Below are 21,478 nucleotides of genomic sequence, written 5' to 3' on the forward strand. Positions count from 1 at the left end.
TGACCCACCAACTATCTTAGTTTGGTCACCTGTAAAACAAGTCAGTTAAATTAAATGATTATTTCTCAATTCCATTTTAGCTAAAAATGTAAAGCTCCTATGTGCCATAAATACAGCATTATGCTGGTTTATTTTCCTCTTAATACAGAATCCCTCTTCCATTTATGATGATTTGGAGATTATGACTAACTCTCTTCTCAGACCAACTAGAAAACCTGGAGAAAGTATAGAATATATTTTACTGTTGCATTAGAAAGCTAACAAAGTAGTGAGGGATTACAGAGTAAAAACCAGGGAGGAGAATGAAAGCCAAAGATGAATGCATTGATTTTAGAGTTCTTTTTCTCTTAAAGCCATCTACGTTTTTCTAAAATAGTTAAATTGATAAGCTCATAAGACGATAATAATGTCTTATAGGATTTTAAAATATATAGAATTAAAATACATAGTAATAAGAGCATATAAAATGGGGGAATAAATGGAATTAATATGTTTTTAGAACTTTGCATTGCTTGGAAAGGGGTAAAAATACAAATTTATACTAGGTTTATCTTAAGGCAAAGGAGCATTTTGTAATCTTTAGGAAATAATGTTTTAACTCAGAAATTTGTTAAGTAAGTTGGACTATAAAGAAAGCTGAGCACCGAAGAATTGATGCTTTTGAACTGTGGTGTTGGAGAACACTCTTGAGAGTCCCTTGGACTGCAGGAGATCCAACCAGTCCATCCTAAAGGAGATCAGTTCTGAGTGTTCATTGGAAGGACTGATGTTGAAGCTGAAACTCCAATACTTTGGCCACCTCATGTGAAGAGCTGACTCATTGGAAAAGACCCTGTTGCTGGGAAAGATTGAGGGCTGGAGGAGAAGGGGACGACAGAGGATGAGATGGTTGGATGGCATCACCAAGTCAATGGACATGAGTTTGGGTAAATTCCGGGAGTTGGTGTTGGACAGGGAGGTCTGGCGTGCTGTGGTCCATGGGGTCACGAAGAGTTGGACATGGCTGAGTGACTGAACTGAAGTTTAAGCACACATGTTTCTGCAGGGACTTCCCTGGCAGTCCAGCAGCTAAGACTCTGTGCTTCCATTGCAGGAGGGCATGGGTTTGATCTCTCCATAAGGACCTAAGATCCCACATGTCCCGTGGAATGGCAAAATAAATAAATACAATAAAATAAATTAAATAAGTGGAATAATAGTACTACTGTTAGCAACAACAAGCCCCTGCCCCCCTAAAAAAGAAAACAACACAAAAATGTTTTTGGAGGTCTAGTAACCTTGTGCCAATTTTAAATTTTGATATTTTTCTTCATTTTGATACAATTTTTAAAAAATGACCTTTTCAAGGAAAACAGTTCAAAGAACCATGCAAACATTCAAATTCAACTTTATATTTATTTATTTGTTCAGAGAAAAATCACCTGAAGGTGACTTTGAAGCAGAAGAATATCCCTTGTTTTAAGGTTGGAAGTTTTGGAAAGGGCACAGCATTTTTAATCCATTGTTGGCTAAAAAGTATAAGGCATAGATCCAATTGCTATGCTCCTAAAGTAGTACATATGAATGAATTCTTTTAACAAGCCAGTTTGCTTGAAGGGTTTGAACCATTTCCTGAGTTTGAATATTATTGTTTTTGTTGTTCAGTTCCTAAGTCATGTCTAACTCTTTGCAACCCCATGGACTGTAGCCCCAGAGGCTCCTCTGTCTATGGGGTTCTCCAGGCAAGAATACTGGACTGGGTTGCCATTTCCTCCTCCAGGGGATCTTCCTGATCCAGGGATCAAATCTGTGTCTCCTGTATTTGCAGGCAGATTCTTTACCACTGAGCTACCTGGGAAGCCCATTGGATATTATTGCTTACCTTTAAATGAAGGCAGGTACAGAAGAGATAATATAAAGAGAGATCAGATGACTTGGTCTAGATTAAATAGTTGTGAACCAGCTGGGTTCACAGATTCTTGAAGGTAAGGATCAGTATTTATGTACATTTTCAGTATCTGGGAGGAGCTAGGTCTTCCGTAGCACATAAGATGCTGCTTGGGCTAAAGATTCAGATAAATAGGGTTATAATCTTGATCTGCAAGGAGATCCAACCAGTCCATCCTAAAGGAAATCAGTCCTGGGTGTTCATTTGGGAGGACTGATGTTGAAGCTGAAACTCCAATATTTTGTCCACCTGATGGGAAAATCTGACTCATTTGAAAAGATCCTGATGTTGGGAAAGATTGAAGGCAAGAGGAAAAGGGGATGACAGAGGATGAGATGGTTGGATGGCATCATCGACTCAATGGACATGAGTTTGAGTAAACTCCAAGAGTTGGTGATGGACAGGGAGGCCTGGTGTGCTGCGGTTCATGGGGTCCCAAAGAGTCAGACACGACTGAGTGACTGAACTGAATCTTGATCTGCTGTTTACTAACTTGGTGACCTTTGGCAAGTCACTTTGTAACTCTAACCATTAGTTTTGTTTTCTGAAATATGGGCAAAGCAATTTAACATAAAGCAATTTAAATCATAGGTGTAAGAACTAGAAAAATGTTTAAAAGTGTTTAGTAAAGAGAAAAGTATATTACAAGTATAGGACATTATTCTTACTTCAAATTGTATGTCACACAATTCAAGTCAGTAGCATTTATCACTGGTTACAAAGAGATGGGAGAAGGCAATGGCACCCAACTCCAGTATTCTTGCCTGGAGAATCCCATTGGGTGGAGGAGCCTGGTAGGCTGCAGTCCATGGGGTCGAGAAGAGTCGGACACGACTGAGCGACTTCACTTTCATGCATTGGAGAAGGAAATGGCAACCCACTCCAGTGTTCTTGCCTAGAGAATCCCAGGGACGGGGGAGCCTGGTGGGCTGCTATCTCTGGGGTCGCACAGAGTTGGACATGACTGAAGCGACTTAGCAGCAGCAGCAGCAGCAGCAGGCCTTGGAAAGAATTTTAATTTTGTCATGTATTATAACTGATAATAAAATACCTGTCAAATTTTAAATTTATTTTCTTTTCATTAAGTCTTCTTTTAGATTTTGTGCCTATTTTACTTTGTTTCTTGTAATAGGCACACAGAATATGCAAGAACTGAATGTTATCATGACCAGATTTTCAGTAGTCTGAAAAATAGCTTAATTTGGAATTTTCTTTATAAGCAAAGCATATATTATTACATAAATAAATGTATGCATTTGGATAATCTGGGATTTCATATTTAAATATATCAATTTTTTATTCTGCGATGGTGGACAACAAAAATTTCCTACCAAGGGACTTCCCTGGTGCTCCAGTGGTTAAGACTCTGTGTTCCAGTGCAGGGGCCATGGGTTCAAATCCTGGTCAGGGAACTAAGATCTCACATGCTGCGCAATGTGGCCAAAAATAAATAAATAAAACAGTAAATTTTAAAAATATCCTATTTCATTCTAAATAGGTGTAGGGAAAATTGTACTTGAGAGTGGATTGAGAAAACGTAAGGGTATAAAGTTCTGAGCTAGTGATGATGTCAGAGTTTCCAAAAGATTCTTCATCTCAGTCTCTGGAGTTTCATGTGTGGACGTGAGAAGATTAGCCTTTCCTGATGTTCATGTTGTGCTGTGCTATGCTTACTTGTTCCATTGCCTCTGGCTCTTTGTGACTCCATGGACTGCAACCCGCCAGGCTCCTCTGTCCATGGGGATTCTCCAGATACGAATACTGGAGTGGGTTTCCATGTCCTTCTCCAGGGGATCTTCCCAACCCAGGGATCAAACCCAGGTCTCCTGCATTGCAGTCGATTCTTTACCAGCTAAGCTACCAGGGAAGCCCCCCAATATTTATAGCTAATGTGATTTTATTTCAAGAATCAGATTTTTTAGCTGTGAATAAGACAGAGCACCAGCATAATAGGAATGCCAGAAACCTATTGGTGACTATTACCACAAATCAGAAAGTCCTTTTTTCAAGATAATTTTGGTGCCAATGCACATAAAATTATGTTGGAATTATTATAAAATATATATACACTTGATGAGATACATTCCTTACTAATGCCACAGAGAAATTTATATTACATTTACTATCATGACAATACGTTGATCATCATTAAGTAATTAGCTTAGTTATAATTTTTGGAAATGAACTTCAAGAGATAGATGCGACCCAGATGATGGTCTTGGAGAGTTTATGATCCATGAAATCTTGTACCAACAATAATGAAGAAGTTGGTACTACAGCCCCCTATGAGATTCAAAATATTTCTAAATTTATAGAAAAGGATTTTCTTAGCTTGAGTACTTTTTATTCTCTTTGTAGGCTTTCTCCCTACACAGCCCGTGGTTTTGTTTTGTTTTGTTTTGTTTCCTTTTTCTCCGTGCTTTCTCTATCTCCCTTCTCCATCGTGCCCCTTTCCTCCTCCCAGCCATACCCCTCAACTCTGATCACTCTTCCTCCCACTGCTTTTAGGCCAAAACAATTATATTCTGAGTCATACTAATGTGATGGTCAGCAAATATGGCAGAGCTTTCTGGATCTGCTACACTCTTATCTTCTTGTTTACTCAACGAATTAATTTCAACTCTTTGTTTGTATAGATCTGGCTATAGAAGCCTATCAAAAACATTTTTTCCTTTTTGATCCTTCCTTCCTTCCCACTCTCCTGCCTCCCTTTCCTTCCCTTCCTTTGTGTTCCCTTCTCTTTCCTTCTCTTCTACCTGGGCTGAAATTAGACTAATAGTTTAGTATCTGTTAGTTCTCATTCTCAGGTCTTCATAAGGTCTCTTGTTTTGAGCTTTATTCCTTCCTGGGGCTCTGAGTGAATATCAAAAATCCCCAAAGTGTTTTCAAGAAGAACGCAGAGTTCTAATTGGTAATAGAGTCTTCTTATAGTGACAGAGTATTTTGCCGCATGGGAATAGAAGGACTTACTTGTATCATATATATTTATCTCAAGGTGCCAGATGGGAGGTGTGAGCCAAACAGAGAGAGGGTGATGATGCCCCAGACACTAAAGTGCTTCCAAAATCCTGAAGTCTTTTAACTTTTCCTTAATGGGTACAACTTGAGAAATGGCTTGAAACACAGGATACAACAAAGAGTCCAGAGTACAGAGGGAAAATATAACTACTCAGGATCATGGGAATTTCTTTCAAGTAGACTTAGTACAATAAAACAAAATAAAAGCTAACATTGTTTACTAATAATTAATATTTATCAAAAGATGCTTTTTCCTTTAAAAAAAAAAATCTGAAATGATCTGGAGAAAATAGATCTAGCCAAGCTGTTTTAAGGTCACAATCTATTTGATTGAAAAATTTTAAAGTTTTAATATTCTGTTGCTTTATGGTTTTTAAATATATATTTATTTTTTATTTTCAATTTTTAAAAATTTTGTCTTTCAACTGGATTGTGGGGTATATGGGATCTAACTCCATGCCCAGTGGTTGAGCCTGCACCCCTGCACTGGAAGTGAGGAGTTTTAAACACTGGACTACCAGGGAAGTCCCCTGTTTTTATTTTATATTGTGAGAAAATGAGAGAATCTGATTGTTTTACTCAAATCCTCAAGAAAATTGAAGTCAGATCAATTATTTCTGGAATAGAGAATACAAAATTACCACCGCTATCATCCTCCAAGTGAATCCCTCTTCTTTGGACCACAGCTGTATGTGTTCAATCCAGTCTCCTTCGGATGCTCCCTTACGCTGACAAGAAACCAGGTGGAAATCAGGCGGGCATGATCCTACGTGTGCATGTCATCACATGCAGGGGCATGATCCTACGTGTGCATGTCATCACATGCAGGGACATCACTCTGGTGGGGCTCAGTTTCAACATTTTTAAAAGAAAGGAAAGAAAGAGGAAGAGAGGGAAGGAGAAATGAATGGAGGGAGGGCAGGAGCAAAAGACAGAAAAGTCATTCATGACAATGCATAGATTACTGAGCATTTTCAAGAAGAAAATGTATGTCATATGACAGTTTACACTTATGTGCTCAGGAAGTTTTAGTTGTTATATTATTAGCAATAAAGTTTGAATAAAATACATAAAACAACAGTTTATTTTTGTATCTTTTGGCATATTTTGTTTGGGTAAAAGATACTAGAGGACCTTCCACTGATAAGAAAGCCAGGATATTGTAAAATCAGTGGGGAAAACTCCTAAGAGGAGGTGATAGTTCATTGTAACTGATGCTGTAGAGAAGAGAGTAGGACTGAGGGTGGAGAGAGCCCATTAATAATGGAACATGTGCTTCAGTCCACCTCTAATGACTGCTCTTCTATTGACGTGCCTTCGTATTGGTGACAATGTCATATCTGTTGGTGTAGAAAGAAGTCTCTTCATTTTTAAGTAATCTGTATCCTACTAACTTGGGATTCCCAGGTGGCTCAGTGATAAAGGACTTGACTGCCAAGCAGGACATGGGTTTGATCCCTGGGTAGGGAAGATCCCCTGGAGAAAGAAGTGGCAACCCACTCCAGTAATCTTGCCTGGGTTATCCCATGGACAGAGGAGCCTGGCAGGCTACAGTTTTTGTTTTTTGGTTTTGTTTCATTTGGTGTCATTTTCTTTGTTATGGCATTGTTGTTCAGTTGCCAAGTCATGCCTGACTCTTTGCAAACCCATGGACGGCAGCATGGCAGGATTTCTTGTCTTTCCCTATCTCTTGGAATTTGCTCAAATTCATGTTCACTGAGTCGGTGATTGCAGCAGATGGGATCTTAAAGTTGTGGCATGTGGGATCCAGTTCCCTGACCAGGAATTGAACCTGGGCCCCCTGCACTGGGATCTCAGAGTCTCAGCCATTGGACCACCAGGGAAGTCCAGATCTTTTCCCAGATCTCTAAATTAAGGAATTTACTTAATTACACCATTTTATATTTAACTTCTCAAAATTTATCTCATATTTAAAATAACCCCATTCTACTTATAATATAAAAAGGAAGAAAATGGGATTTGGAGTTGGAGCTGAATTCCAAATCCAACTCTTTAACTTCTGTCTACCTAACCTACCTTTATTCTTCATGTATAAAATTACGATAATAATATCTGCATCATGGGCTTCCATGATAGCTCAGATAGTAAAGAATCTGCTTGCAGTGAGGGAGACCCAGATTCAGTCCCTGGATTGGGAAGATCACCTGGAGAAGGAAATGGCAACTCACTCCAGTATTCTGCCTGGAGAATTCCACGGACAGAGGAGCCTGGCAGGCTACAGTCCATAGGGTCGAAAAGAGTCGGACACGACTGAGCGACTAAGCGCACACACACATCTTCGGCGTAGGGCTGTGCCAGTAATTAAATGATTAAAAGAATATGAAATGTATAGAAGAGTAGATATGGTGCAGTAATCATGCAATTGCATTACATATAGTAATTCCATTTTGTTTCCTAATAATCTATTTCTTGGATTCTCACGCACCCTTAAGTTTTTAATACCCTAAAATAGATAGCTATATATTCTAATGAAGTCTTGCTAATATGATGAACTCTATGAAATTATTTCATCTTAATCTCCAAGGTGAATGAATCTATCTAACTCCATACTTTGGTCTCGGGGAAAGCTAAGGTTCAGTTTTTTCTCTTCAGCTCACAAAAGAAGAAACCCAGACACATAAAAGTTACCCAAATTTCTTCTTCTTGATCCCCTAGATAGTGAGATAAAAATAAATGTTTGTCCATTCATCTGTTGACAGACATCTAGGTTACTTCCCTGTCCTGGCTTTTGTAAGCGGTGCTGCAATGAACATTGGGGTACGTGAGTCTTTTTGAGTTATGGTTTTCTCAGGGTATATGCCCCATAGTGAGATTGCTAAGTTTTATGGTAGTTCTGTGTTTAGTTTTTAAAGAAACTTCCATATTGTTGTCCACAGTGGCTATATCAATTTCATTTCCACTAACAGCATAAGAGGGTTCCCTTTTTCTATACTCCAATTAAAAAAAAAAAAGAGAGAGAGAGAAAAGAATCACTTTCCCTAAAGGGGTGGGAAAATGTTTGCTGTTATTCAGTCTTTCTTTCCTTATGAGACGTCTACAACTTGTGGGTCAGAGGTCAAATTAAGCCCAGGGTCGTGGCCTCAGTGGCTCTACTAAGGAGATGTGACATCCAAGTCAACTCCAGACCCAAAGATGAAGATGAAAAAGGGAAGTGCAACTTTGGAAGGGCAGACCCTGCCTTTTGCTACCAGGAAATGGCAACCCACTCCAGTATTCTTGCCTGGAAAATCCCATGAATGGAGGAGCCTGGTAGGCAGCTCATGGGGTCACAAAGAGTCAGACACAACTGAGCGACTTCACTTTCTTTCCTTTTTTCTCCACGCTGTCTGTGTCCTCTTCTTACACTGAAGCTTTTATGGCAACTCATCTCTCATCCCAGACTTGTCAGTAGTGGGGAGTGGAGTGAGAACTCAGCCTGAAAAACAGTGAGGCAGGCTCAGGTTCCAATTCTGTCACTGAGCATGTAAGTCATATGTAGCAAGCCACTTCTTTGGGTTTCTCTAGTCAGAAAAGCAAATGAGATTAACTATATTTTTGTTTTATTACATTTTCTATATGGTACATTACCCTGTTAAGTGTTTATTTTGTTTTCTTAGGTATATTTAAATTTCTAAAGCTTGTCAAAGCTACTGGTTCTAGTGGGGAAAGAATGGAATGATCTCCTGGTCTCCTTAATCCCTGTTATTATTTTCCTTCATTCTTCAGAGGTCTGAGTTGTTTTAGTTCTCCAGACTGAAGGCAACCTATGATCCCATCAGGGTTACTGGAGATTTTTAAATCTGTGAGTTGCCCTATCGTTAGAAACAGTAGACCTCAGGTTGGCTTGGCAGAGGGTGTGGTGAGAGGGCCTGCTTATTTTTTAAATATAACTTTTTATTTGTTTATTTTTATTTCATTTGTTGGCTATGCTGTGTGGCCTGTGGGATCTTAGTTCCCCGACCAGGGATCGAACCTGGGCCCTTGGCAGTGAAAGCATGGATTCGTAACCACTGGGCCACGAGGGAATTCCCTTCATTATTAACAAATGAGGCATTCTGATGCTCACCCAGGGCTGAGAATCCTAATGGCTAAGTCAAGCTGGTTGAGCTCCCTTCTTCCTCCGCATCTACAGAAAACTGTGTGTCTTAGCTTGAGTCCTCTAGAAGGCAGATCCTGAGATGAGAAACTGATGCTAATACTTTTCTTGGAGGTACATGTCCAGGGAAGTGAAGGCAGGAGCAAAAGATAAGGAAGCAAGGTAAAATGGAATGTATTAGCCCTTTAGGTATTAGCACTTTATAACAAGCCAGAGCAGATTACTTAGTAGAATTATTAATTTTGTACACAGGGATACTCTAGAGGGTTTATGAGAAGAAACTTCATTCCAGAATAACTCACAGGATAGAAAAAGAAGGGGACATTTTTTGTTCAGCTCTCTCCTATCTCCCATTTCCAACTGGCCAAGTTTTACTGCATGGAGCTAACTGTCTTCTGGGCTGTGTCATCTGGGCCTTTCACCAAGTTCTCCAGAAGCTGATCCTGCCCCCCACAGTGTGGTGTTTTATTAAAATCCAGTAGTGATGGAACCTATGGAATCTAAGAAGATTAAAAAGGGTTGCATCCTAATATATATGGTCATAGACTATCCTTTCTGGAGAAGGCAATGGCACCCCACTCCAGTACTCTTGCCTGGAAAATCCCATGGACCGAGGAGCCTGGTAGGCTGCAGTCCATGAGGTCGCTAAGAGTCAGACACGACTGAGCGACCTCACTTTCACTTTTCACTTTCATGCATTGGAGAAGGAAATGGCAACCCACTCCATTGTTCTTGCCTGGAGAATCCCAGGGACGGGGGAGCCTGGTGGGCTGCTGTCTATGAGTTCGCACAGAGTTGGACATGCCTGAAGCAACTTAGCAGCAGCAAACTATCCTTTCAGGAAAGATATCAGCCCAGGGTTTAAGCAGTTGTCCTGACAATATGCAAAAGCTGGTTAATTGATAGCACATGCATTAAAATCCATGAGAGATTTCCAGGAAATCCAACTCAAAAGAAAATGGCAATTTCTTGGATATTTCAACATATACATTTGGTGTTGGGTATTATTGAGAGTTTGACTTGGAACTTAACCAAGAATAATCTCAAGGTCTAAAGTGCCTGCCATAGTGCCTGCAAGCAAAAATTTCAGGGAAATGCTACATTCAAAATAGGGCTTTCGGGTTTATTTAACTTGTCTACATACAGCTTGAAAGCTGTGTTTGAAATTTGTGCACACATGTAAATTGACATATAGCTCCAGGTCATTGGTACAACTGGGTCACTACAAAATAGACTTGCAAACTCCATATCTCCTTCTTCTCTTTAACTTGAAGTGAAATATTTGACCTTCTCTGTTTAACTTTAAGACAGCCCCATTTATTCCATCTGTGTACAATTTTAACCCCAGTGTGCTCAAGACAGGGTCCAACCATCACAAAAATGAGTCAGGCCTTTCTCCAATGACCTGTGAATATTCTATGCTCCTCTTTTCTCTCCCTGTTCGCCCATTTAAAAAAAAAAAAAAGGATGGGTTGGAAAGTGAGTGGCCTGACACTAATAAAATCTTCTGCCCTGGTAGCCCAGGATGATAGACGTTTGAAACTCTGTGGAGTTAACTCAATATCCTTCCACATATTAGGTGGGTACTCCATCTTATCTAACCCTGCAGCTCATTGCTGGACTCTCTCAAAAAATACAGGGAGAGAAAAGATAACTAAATCTTTGTGCTAATTGGAAATATAAGTCAAAGTAAGTATCAAACATTGCATTATAATGGCATAAAGATTAGGTAGAATCATGTCAGAAGTAAGTAGCCCATGAATTGCAAAAGAATGAGTCATAAAAGAAGAGCCCTCTTTCTCACTGCTTTTGGAGATATGTTTATTTTGCAATTAACCATGGGCTAAGGTGTCTTTCTAAAATCTTGTCCTGTGACTTCAGAATTTAGTCTTACACTGGACTCATTTTTATATACATTTTTATAGCCTATATTCCATTGAACTGTCAGAACAAATCTTTTAAAAGAATGAGGCAGATCTTGATGATCATGACATCTCAACACTCTAGTGACTTCCCATCACATTTAGAATAAATTCCAAAGTTGAAGGCTTACAAGGTCCTACTTGACCCGGACCTTAGCTATCTCACAGATTTGAACCTCCGGCTGCCTCCCACCCTCTGTGCTGCAGCCACCCTGACTCCAGGGTGAGGAATAAAGGACATAAATTAGTGGATATGGAAAGAAGTAGTTTTGGGATATAGTTTAGATTGTAATGTAGACAGGTCTTGTTGGTAGATTAAATATGAGAGTTGAAGAGAAAGAGGAATACAGAATTATTTTCGGTCATAATGGATACCATAAACATTAGCTCTTAACTCTGAATATTATCAAATATTAACAATAACAGGATAAATGATAACACATGAAAATGTGGCAGTGATAATCTTGCTTTAGCTTGCATGTTAGGTGCCCATATTAGGTCAGAGTTTAGTGTTCTCATCTTTTCCTGTGAGTCAATAGTTCTCCAATGGAGAACGAGATTTCTTCTCTTCGGAAGAACTGCCACTCTTCAATCACATGTTTCTAGCACTTTTAAGACTTCTTGAAGTTGATTCCAACACCATAGCCAAAAGAGTCTCTTATTCATTTAAAATTGAGGGAATCTTCATTTTAACAAGATCCCATATCCTTACAGGTTCTAAGCCTAAAGATTACAGCTTTAATAGGTTTCCTTGGAATTGTGTATCTGGTCGGGTCTATTAAAAGTTGAACTTGAGTTACCTCCACTCCACCTTAACAGAGAAACTAAGCATCTCTCAGATGCTGAAGATAACAAACATTTAACAGAGAGGCCTGTAGGTGATGAATGAGATTGAGTTCCCTGTGGGAAATGGGTCCGTTTTCAGACTTTGCAGGAAGTGTGTACATCAGCACGCATAAGTCTTTTGATTCACTGGGAGAAGACTGCTCAGACCCAGACAGCTGGTATATTCATATGCTGCTGCTTCAGGAGGATAAACTAGTCTCCCAGAACCTGTGGGGCAGGCCGCTCTCCATCTTCCTCTGGGAGATGAAAACTGTCTTACCCACTTTTATTTGTTCTATCTTTTTGACAGGCTTTCTCAGGAATACAGTGAAATGCCAGGTCTGAAGAGACAAAGATAAAAAAACAAGCATTCCTATAGTCTTTTTTCTGTCCCAAACTTCATTAAGCCTGAAAAGATTTCTAGGGTCACTTTTTTTTTTTTTTTAATCACTTTCAAAACCAAAAAAAAATTTTTTTTGTTTTGTTTTAATCTCCAATTTTAAATAAAGCCAAATCTCTAGTTGCTTTAAAGCCCCTTTTCTGAGAATGGGCCTTGGCCATCCCCAGTTCAGTCCCCACCTAGGGAATGTGTCACATTCACAAATTTAAATTCAATTTACTGCATTCACATGAAAGGGGACTGAATTTCTAAGCCCAATGATGGGAGTGACATTCAATACAAGATTGTGTAGCACGTTAAAGAACTTTCCTTTTATTAGTGGCTCCATAATCACATTAACTTCAACCGAAAATTTAAACTAATTCTTTCCCTAGAGGCCCGAGCGGTAATAATTGTAGAAATCTGTGGAAAAGGATAAATACAATTCAATAATTATATTGATAAATAAAATGAAAGTCAACTAATTGTGTCATTCACTCAGAAGCTCGCCTCGGCTGTTGCCGGCTTTATGCTCCGCTGGCTGCTAAACTTTTCTGTCACACTTCAATAAATTTAATTGTGCAGAATAAATGAGCTAATTTTTGAAGTCACAGGCTCTGTTTGCAAGATAAGGGTGGTGATTTATTGACCTCTTCCAGCGCTGTAAGAGCGTCACCCTCCTTTGCAACTGACAACCAGGCATCAGCAGTCTCCTCCCTGAGAGTTCTTGCTTAGGCCCATCTGAGCTTGCCCTCTTCCGTCTCATCTTCTAATCACTGAGCGCCTATCTGAAGAGTCTGGCAGGCCCTGCTTTCTGCTGCGTGCAGAAGAAAATTCTGTGGTTTCTGTTGTAGCACTTCAGGGGGTGATGAACTCTTCCATTTCTGCAGCTGTCAAAATCCACCATTCAGATTGTTCAACTGAAACCCCAGGCTGTGGACTTGTACCTTCCAGTGCCCCCAAGCCAAATCCAGTGTCTCTGTTGGTGTGACCTTGATGATGGAGACAACAGCTTATATTCTTGGACTTAAGAGTCCAAGGCACACTGATGTCACACCAGATCACAACTGCTGATAAAATACAAATTTTCAAAATGAGACCACTTCTTGAATTTTGGTTTGCTATATGACAACAGAGGTATGACTCTTCGAAATTTCAAGAATTATTTGAAGAAGCAAAACAGAACCTGTAACATAGAGAATACGCCTTAAACCACATGCCTTAGTGTCTGAAGTAGCTTTTTCATCTCTTTCCCCCTGCATTATGTCCAGTTTATTTTAACAACTGATGAAATCCCATATTCAGTTCAGTTCAGTTCAGTTCAGCCCTTCAGTCGTATCCAACTCTTTGTGACCCCATGAATTGCAGCACGCCAGGCCTCCCTGTCCATCACCAACTCCCGGAGTTTACCCAAACTCATGTCCATTGAGTCGGTGATGCCATCCAGCCATCTCATCCTCTGTCGTCCCCTTCTCCTCCTGCCCCCAATCTCTCCCAGCATCAGGGTATTTTCCAATGAGTCAACTCTTCACATGAGGTGGCCAAAGTATTGGAGTTTCAGCTTCAGCATCAGTCCTTCCAATGAACACCCAGGACTGATCTTTAGGATGGACTGGTTGGATCTCCTTGCAATCCAAGGGACTCTCAAGAGTCTTCAACACCACAGTTCAAAAGCATCAATTCTTCAGCACTCAGCTTTCTTCACAGTCCAACTCTCACATCCATACATGATCACTGGAAAAACCATAGCCTTGACTAGACGGACCTTTTTTGGCCCCGGATTTTTGATATATACCAAAGAGCTTATATTATCTATGCTTTCTCAGTGTCCAGCTTCTAATGAAGTGCCTGAAATTATTAAGTGTTCAGTCAAATAGTTGTTGAATTAACGTATTAATTGATTAATGAATGAATCACACTGATATAAAGCTATCAGATTGAAAGGAATATATGTGGATATATTTCAGCCTGTTATGGGACAATTTGGGAAACGTGCAGTTTTAAACAAGAATTGTGGCACATTGATTTCTAAGTAGTGGGACCAAATGAAAATTTATTCGAATTCCTTAATGGGGGAGTAGAAAAGTAACTTTTTTTTTTTTAATAGAGCAAGTTTTATCAATAGTTTTAGGCATCTAAATGGTGCACACAAAGAAAATATGACTCACATCATAATACAACCATTTATCTACCGGAGAGGGTCCCACAGACAGATGTCCCAGACCCGGATGTCACCCACCAGCTCAGGGTGGGCTCTGTGTTTGCCTCTCCTGGATTTAAGAATAGTGATGGGATTTATCAGCATTAAAATTCAGGGCTCCTGGGATGATGACTTCAATCATGTGATTAGGAAAGATCACAATTTATTCCTGGGCAAAAAAGCTCGTAAAATATGAACGTGAGTGTATAGGTGTGTCCATTAACTTGCTGTCTTGAAGATGAGGAAGGCAAATGGACTCCTTTTTAAACTTTCTTCTAACTATCATTTTATTATTCAACCTTGCTTCCTCCCAAATCAGCTCCTTGAAGTCTGAGAACTCGTCTTGGGGAAGGGAAGAGCTGGCGGCCTAGCTCTTAATGAAGACAAGGTGACTGCACTGTCCTGAGCTCAGCAGTCCCTTTAGGAAAGAGTCTCCAGGTGTTTGCCTGCAGGAAGTCATAAAGTCAATGCAAATCGAGACACATTCCCCACAGGCAGAACAGAACGTCCATACACAGGGTGCTCTGGCTGTCATTGTTACCGTCTTTGTTGCCATAAACGATCATTTATTGATAATGGCACTTGAAGAAAGAGCCCTTGAGTAGGTATTAGATTTTAGTTACCTGGTGTATCCGCCAAGAACATAGGTTGTCCTCATAGTATTGACTCTGCCTGGTTTGCCTCACATGAAAATATCTACCTTAAACTAGAAGTGAAAGAAAAACTAGGTCTTTTCAATGCTGCTTTCCTCATTCCTGCCAAAGTGTTTATTGAATCCCTAACTAAAACCATTTGTGCTCTTGAACTTTCCTCCTGGAAAAAAAAAAATAGTGATTATTGTTTCTTTCTAAGAGGGACACAAAGAGGGATTACCACGGGAAATCCACAGAGGCTTTAGAAGACGAGCTTGTGTTGAGATAGAAGCCAGAAGCCCACTTAGCCAACGGCCTCCACGGGACCTGGCACGGAGATGGGTAGAAGACAGTAAATGCTACAGAACCCCCATGCGAAGAGGAGAATTTGGCGTTTGTCCTTCTAAACCCTGCATCCCAATTCTTAAGCCCCAAGTGCTTAAGAATTCTGTGAGCCATTGCCTGTGGCGGTGACACTGATTTGTATCTGGGTATGAACTTAAATGAAAACATGAATTGAACTCATTACATGAGGAAGGAAACACTGCCAAATTTAACAGGATGAAATTCCAGCAGGGTGTCAGGTTTTATGGGGCGGTAGTGAAATACCTCATAGAAAGGTTTCCAGTTCATAAAACGCTTTCAAAACATGCTCAGCTCTTTTAAGTTGAGGGGACATTATCATTTCTATCTATAGCATTTCTCTGCAAATTGAACTCAAATATCCTTTGGGCTGGCTACACAGAGAGCAGAAGGAAGACATGGAAGAAACTTTAACTAGAGATTGCGTCCTTGAAAAGGTTTCCTTCAGGTGGAATTATGTGAGAACAAATGACATCAGAAACTAGTGTGTCAGTATACTTCTGCCAGCTCCATATGGTCCGACTCATTTTCACAGGTATTTAATTAATTCAACAAATATTTAGTGAGCTCCTCTCACGTGTGGGTACTGTTCTAGGCATTGGAGGTACAGTGGTCAGTTAGACGAATCTACCCTCACAGTACCTACATTACAGAAGGAGAAGAAAACAACAAATAAATGATCAGAAGATGTATTGTAAAAGTCAGGAAGTGATCCCTGTGATTAAGACAATGGGATCGAGGGTGTGGGGTGACATTTTACCTTGTGTGCTTTGCAAAGGCCACTTCGACATGGTGACATTTGAACAGAAGCTTAAATGAAGTGACCTGTTGAATCCAGAAAACTAATTGTATAGATTGTTTGAAAGGAGGTGGGTCAGCATCAGCTGGTTAAAGGGTTGGGAAGTTATTTTGGTTCAAAGATGTCCAGTGTAAATAACCACAAGACAGACCCTCTTCTCTCTGTCAGTGGGAATTTGGATACAGCCTTGCATGTTGCTTTGGGAATTTTCTGGTGCATCTGGTAGAGTAACCAGTATGTGTTCTGTCTTGACCTTCTTTCACTTGCTAGCAAGAAGCAAAAGCTGTAGGGAGTGGCATGAAGAAATGTAAAAGAATTTTTTGTCTTTCAGCCTGGGCAGAAGTTGACAGAGAAAAGGAGCTAGCAGTCAGGAAAAAAAAAAAAAAAAGATATGAGGGAAAAAAAGGCAAACTCCAACTGAAATTCTCTTTTTGGTTTTCTGTCTTTGTATATAGCTTTCTCACTAGCCTTGTTAAAAAGTAAATATCTCTGCAAATTTAATTTAATTTTCCTTCGGCAAATACAAATAAGGCTTATTAAAATGTCTTTCCCTTCTGCAAGGTGCAAACTCCACGTTAGCAGATTTGAAAGCTCTCACATAATTCAGATGGCAATGGAGGCTTTAACTAGGCCAACATCAACATACAAACCAAGAATCCTTCACGTGTGGAACACTTGCTTAGAATGAAATTGAGTACGTTTGCCAAACCTGACTACGAATGGTTTATTTAGAAGTAAAGAATATGAAAAATACAAAATGATTTTCAAAGATAGTACCTTGATGATTATCGACTTTTACTCCTAAATTCCTGATTCATTTAAATAGCAAGATGATGCTACATAATTCAAAGTTTCTGTATCTTGGAAGGGTATATTGTCTAAACTAAAGTTCAGTCTCATTTCTAAGAAGAAAACTAGGAGATAGGGCTTGCATGTGTATGAAGGTGTAGTAATGTGTTTTTAGTGATATACTACTACACGGGGCCAAGTCTAGGGTTGCGTTGTCTAGAAAACATCCCATCTGAACCTTAAGGTTGAGAATATAATATTTAGGTAACTAGTTTTGGTCCAGGTGCTCTTCTGCCTGTGGTAAGCCTTGCATGTGAACTTGCTTATATACCTTCTCAGTTCTAGAGAAGGAAGGAAGTCGACGGGGGTACAGATGCATGCATGCATGCTAAGTTGCTTTGCTCATGTCCAACTCTTTGCAACCCTATGTACCGAACCCTGTCAGGCTCCTCTGTCCATGGGATTCTCCAGGCAAGAATATTGGAGTGGATTGCTATGCCCTCCTCCAGGGGATCTTCCTCCAGGGGATCCCTGACCAGGGATCAAACCCATGTCTCTTGTATCTCTTGCACTGGTAGGCGGGTTTTTTACCACTAGCGCCGTCTGGGAAGCCCAGGGGTATAGAGCTGGATGATAAATGGCAAAATACGAGGCAGGGTAATGATACCTTGTGTTAAGAGCACCACTTTTTTGTCCTATGTACTTGGGTTTTAGGCTTGGTTCTTCAGGTCCAAATGTAATTCTGGGAAAGTTTCTCAAATTCTCTAAACCTCAGTTTCATCTTCTGTAAACCCAAAATGCTTAAGGGGCCACAGATGATCATAAGGAATGCCTAGGAAACCTGGTTTTCTGATTCTAAGTTTAATATCTAATATATTACCTTCTACATAAGAATTGATAAATAATTAATAATCATGCATAAGGCTTTCTCCATTGCTCATTTAAATTAATACTGCCAAAGAGCTCAAATATAATTAATGAGTTAAACCTTCATTTGGTCCATCTTCAAGACTTTTTCTCAGTAAATTTTTGTTGAATAAATATTAGAAAAGTAATTGCTTAATTAATTATTTCTTGAGCAGTCATGACTGACCATCCAGTGCTATCACCTTTGAAAATTGGCTCTCTGATAACCTAACTTGGGGGTGGTTAAGAGCTTAGAATTAGCACCCCAACAGAGTCTCTCACCCCTTACCCTATCCAAATTTTTCCACCAGTTGTTCACTGATTCTAAAAACAGAACTGGCTACATAATTTGCAAGGTCAGTGTGAAATGACAAAGTAGGGCCCCTTGTCCAAAAAGTATCAAGAATTTCAAGATGCAACAGTAGAGAGTTAAACCAAGCCCAGGAACTTTCTGAGCTTGGAGCCCTGCACGAGTGAACGGATTGTAGGCCCATAAAGCCATTTAGGTCTAAAGAGATGGATGTTCACTTTAGTACCTTGAAAATGTATCCCAGAATAGACAGTGATAAAGCTTACTTATTTAACAGCATCAAAGAAAAAGCTGGAAGAGAGTACATAAAGTGGTATATGAGTAAATGTGAACCAGTCTCAAGTTGGGAATCAGATTCATCTGTTTTGGTGTTTTTTTGTTTTGTTTTTTTCATCTGTTTTTATTTTTAATGTGGCTCATAAAAATTTTTTTTAAATTGGAGTTTAATTGCTTTACAGTGTTGTGTTGGTTTCTGCCATACAACATGAATCAACCATAATTATACATATCCCCGCTATCTTGCGCCTCCCTCTCACACCCCCCCCCCCGCCCCCTGGTCCCACCCCTCTGGGTCATCACGGAGCACCAGGCTGAGCTCTGTTTTATACACACAGCACCAGGTTGGAAGGGGAAGTAGTAAGACTGACATTTAAAATAATTATAGGAGTGAATACCATGATAGAAGGGTTATTTCTAGTCTCAAAATTTTGCAAGAGACCAAGTTTAAAAAGCCAGGTTTGGTTTTGTTTTATTTTAATATGTTTAGTGACATGAATACTAGCTCTGTCTCTGCATCCACATATTTTATGGATTTGCTTGTTTTTGTGTTTATTATCCCAGGGGAATTTCTTCAGCAGTAACTAAAGTCAATGAAGAAAGTAAAGGACTTGCACAAGTTTCCTAGCTGATTCTGCCAACTGAAATAGTTTTATTATGCTGTTCTTATGGACAGAATGAGTCTCAAAACTGAAATCAATTCAATGTAAGTTTGTGTGCATTCATGTAATCACACCACACACACACACACACACACCCTCATCAGCAAATTATTTGAAACATAAATGAAATTGATATAGAATTTGGAACATGAAACAGATTAGTATGCTCTGCGCTACCAGAGTATATCCTAAAAGTAAGCAGGCAAGTCCAGCAAAACCTGGAGACCTTGAGAGGCCACCAATACACACAGAAGGCTGAAGCTGTCTTTTTTTTTTTTCTTTTCTTCCCCTCACATTAAGTCCAATAGCAACTAATCCTGAGGAACTAAAAATATACGAGGTGTACAGTAACCCCCTTCTTTGGCTCTCTCTGTAATGTATACAGATCTGACTGATAAAAGGCTCAATTCACTCAGCAGAGAGCTGGCTTCTGTCTGATGGAATTTCACCATGGAGTTTGCACAAGGAGAGCAGTTGGAGCCTTTATATCTCTCATCCTTCTCGGTGGGAGACACAGCCTTATGAATCTGAGTGATAGCAATGAGCAGTCTGGGACATGTTGGTCGCTGTGTCTGCAGGCATCTGACGAGAGGAGGATATGATTGCAGCAATGTGTTTGGGAAGTCTGGCTTTCTCCCTCAAAGCCCTCTTTATTCTACGGTTACCTGGCGTTGCATAAGAGCCAAGCAGGCAAATTAAATTCCTTCTATTCAGCCTTGCTGAGAGGTGAAAAAACTCCTCTCTCAGTTGGCGATGTTTATCACTGGCTCTGTCCTTCCTGCATGGCAGGCTGTTGGGCATTCCAATAGCCAGGCTGGTCAAGAGTGATGCCTTTCATTTTTATTTATATGTTGGTTCCTTTTTAATTCTTTCAGAATTGTCCAAATCCATCTGAGGCCCTGTGTCTGTATAAACTGATTTCCATGGCTGCTCCTCCATGTAAGACTTTGCCATTCTCTGCCTCCAAAAGGACTTGGATCTAGGATGACCATAGCATCAGGTATTTCTCAGGGATTTTTACACTGTTTCTTACTCCTTGTATTTAGAGTTATTCAAATAATTGTCTTGTTAACTTTGAAACCAGGAACCTTGTAACCACTGTACATTTCCTTTGTGTTCATCATGTTGATCAGTTTCATTACGTTGTGTTTTGATGTGTTCTTATGATGTCCATGTTGAGATACAGACTTGTCAGAGTGCAATTATGTTCACCAAAAGAAGAAGGATTTTTAAATTAGCTCAGGTCACTGGTTTGTTTGTAGTTTTTTCCCAGGAGCTATGGCTAAGTGGATGAGAAAGCTACAGATTATCTGGCAGGAGTCTGTTTCTTGTATGTTTCACAGGTTGATAGTGTATAGTGGACTTTACTGTCTGAGCCACAAGGAGTTCCTGCAATGCAGGAGGCAGGGGTTCCATCCCTGGTTGGAGATGATCCCCTGGAAAAGGATATGGCTACTCACTCCAGTATTATTGCCTGGAGAAGTCCATGGACAGAGGAGCCTGGTCGGCTACAATCCATGGGCTACAATCCAAAGAGTCAGACACGACTGAGCAATTGAGCGATTAACACTTTCACTTCAGAACATCTTTAAATTTCCATACAATACCAAGATGCTTTACTTCTGTAAGTTTTCCTTACTTTTTGTATAATTAATTTCAAAGAATTCAATTCCAAATATAAGAAGTGAAATAATCAACATTCTTAAAAACTGCACTGAATCTCAAGGGACCTGAAGATCACTTCAAAACTATGAGCATTGACCCAATAAAGCTACATAATAAATTTAAACAGTATTCTCTAGAGTTCCCTTGTATTCTGCAGTTTTGTGATTCCATAAAACCAGCTTTTGTGATGCTAAACATCATTAAAATTATTTAAAAGTCGCACTGGGTACAAGAGGAAAGGAAAGCTTTCTGAACCAGCAACAATGAGAGCTGTAGCCATGAAATCAAAATATTAAGTGAAGGTTTGACAAGATCTCTCTCCAAATTTTGTTGGGTCTCTTCTCAAAGATTACAAAGCAGGGAGAAGCTATAGTAATATATGCTGTGTTATATAGTAATGCATACTGATATATATTCAATGGGAACATATTCTCTAAACCAAGGAATTTGCTATCCCAGTCAACTCATGTTGAGTACGTCATTCTCCATCTCTCCAAATATATATACGCACATATATATATATGTTGGAGAAGGAAATGGCAACCCACTCCAGTACTCTTGCCTGGGAAATCCCATGGACAGAGAACCTGGCAGGCTGAAGCCCATGGGGTTGCAAAGAGTCGGACAAGACTGAGCATGCACACGCACACACATATATATATATACTGGATTCTTTCTCTCTTTAAATATACAACATATAGATATTTAA

The sequence above is a fragment of the Bos javanicus genome, chromosome 23 (assembly GCF_032452875.1).
Source record: "Bos javanicus breed banteng chromosome 23, ARS-OSU_banteng_1.0, whole genome shotgun sequence".
NCBI lineage: Eukaryota > Metazoa > Chordata > Mammalia > Artiodactyla > Bovidae > Bos > Bos javanicus.